The 1,990-nt window shown below is 42.6% G+C and overlaps 1 protein-coding gene across 1 annotated transcript in view; it reads left to right on the plus strand.

The window, feature by feature from the left end:
• The window catches only part of thsd7ba (thrombospondin, type I, domain containing 7Ba), an 87,876-nt gene that overhangs the window by 53,007 nt on the left and 32,879 nt on the right, over positions 1–1,990 (plus strand). The window lies entirely within an intron of this gene.

A 1,990-nucleotide genomic window follows, 5' to 3' on the forward strand; every position in this document is an offset into this window, starting at 1 on the left:
CTCTTCACTTGTGGTTTTTTTGCCGGTGAATGCAGCTGAATAATAACAATGCAGATGAATTGGTGTGTGGGCGAGCGGACTGGGAACGCTGCTGCATCTGTGAGCAGGTCAGAGTTCGACTCCAGATCTGTGTATTAATAATGCAGCAGCGCCTCCAGGGCTCCACCTGTCTGCAGAGACCTGCGTTCACATGTAGCCTCACACACACACACACACACACACACACACACACACTGTTTCAACACTGTTAAAGGTCAAACACTGTCAGTTCTCGTTAGTTTCTTTAATTAACATTTACAGATTTGATTTAATTTTACATAAATTAAACACAGACTTTTTTTCTTTACTGTTTTTAAACAGTTGAACTGCTTTACACAGCACAGCGCCAACTACAGTAGAGATGGTGACGGTTCTGTTCATTGTTCATGTTCTGCTCATGTTTCTGAGAAACTGAGAAAGTCATTGTTGCCACCTACTGGGCTGGAGTGTTTACTACAGTCTCATTAGTTTTACATTGACAAGAATGTGATCAAACCCAACATTGTTTAAAGTATAACTAACTAACTAACTAACTAACTAACTAACTAACTAATTCATCCTAGTCAGTCACTGACAGTTTTCTCAACAACTAGACTTCATAAGAGATATATTTTATAAATAATGTTTAGCCTTTATTTTATTTCAGGGAATTGTTGGCCTTAATCTCAGCCTGTTTTTGTCTCCACTGATGGAAGCTTCACTAACACTGCTGTGGTTACTGGTTACTGGTTACTGGTTACTGGTTACTGGTTACTGGTTACTGGTTACTGGTTACTGGTTACTGGTTACTGGTTACTGGTTACTGGTTACTGGTTACTGGTTACTGGTTACTGGTTACTGGTTACTGGTTACTGGTTACTGGTTACTGGTTACTGGTTACTGGTTACTGGTTACTGGTTACTGGTTACTGGTTACTGGTTACTGGTTACTGGTTACTGGTTACTGGTTACTGGTTACTGGTTAGTGGTTAGCAGTTAGCTGAGGGATGAGAGCAGATTAGGATTAACTTTAGGAGTCTGAACAAACACTGCTGCTGCTGCTGCTGCTGCTGCTGCTGCTGCTGCTCTGAGGGTAAACTATTTTAGAAACAGCCCCCGGGGTCTTTCACGTCTTCTGGCTGAGACCTCACCTCCGTCTGCTCTGAATCAAAGGAGAAGCCAAGAAGATAAAGTGACGACACATCTGCCCCGGGGTTGTTGTTGTTGTTGTTGTTGTTGTTGTCTTCACCGTGTGCCATGATGTAGTGGAGAGTTCAGCTCACCTGTGGGTGTGTGTGTGAGTGTGGGTGTGTGTGTGTGTGAGAGAGTGTGTGTGTGTGTGTGAGGTTCGGCAGCTCCTGGCTTTGTTTTGACGTCTGATGACGTGTTGGTTTCTGAAATTGATCTCCTTGTCTGAGACGGTGAGACCTTGGAGAAATCTGTGGACCTTGGTTTCCTCTGGGCGTCAATACTGCAGTACATTTGTAGTAGTAGTAGTAGTAGTAGTAGTAGTAGTAGTAGTAGTAGTAGTAGTAGTAGTAGTAGTAGTAGTAGTAGTACTCTCTGTTTGACTCCTCCTTCATCAGAAATACTTTTATTTATCTGCCAACATTCAGTCCTTTTTAGGAGGGGCTGCATTCTTACAACGCTGGCATCCATCATCCATCCATCCATCCATCCATCCATCCATCTTCAGTTCCTGGGATTGAAACAAACAAACTGACAGACAAAAGTATTTACTCTTCATTCAACGATGTTTTTACTTTGTTTTGGACGCGTTGGCCTGTTACCAGTTGGCAGAAGTACGACTTTATACCAGTGTGTGTTTTCATTTCAGTTCTCACCACTACACATACCTTCTGTTGTGTCGGAACAAAGAGAACAAAGAGGTGTCAAAAACAAAACCAGGATCATGAGCCAATAAATAATCAGCAGTTTGTTCTGCTGTAATTCATCCTTTTCCGTGACCCCCC

The sequence above is a fragment of the Cynoglossus semilaevis genome, chromosome 16, assembly GCF_000523025.1.
Source record: "Cynoglossus semilaevis isolate Cse_v1.0 chromosome 16, Cse_v1.0, whole genome shotgun sequence".
Lineage (NCBI taxonomy): Eukaryota > Metazoa > Chordata > Actinopteri > Pleuronectiformes > Cynoglossidae > Cynoglossus > Cynoglossus semilaevis.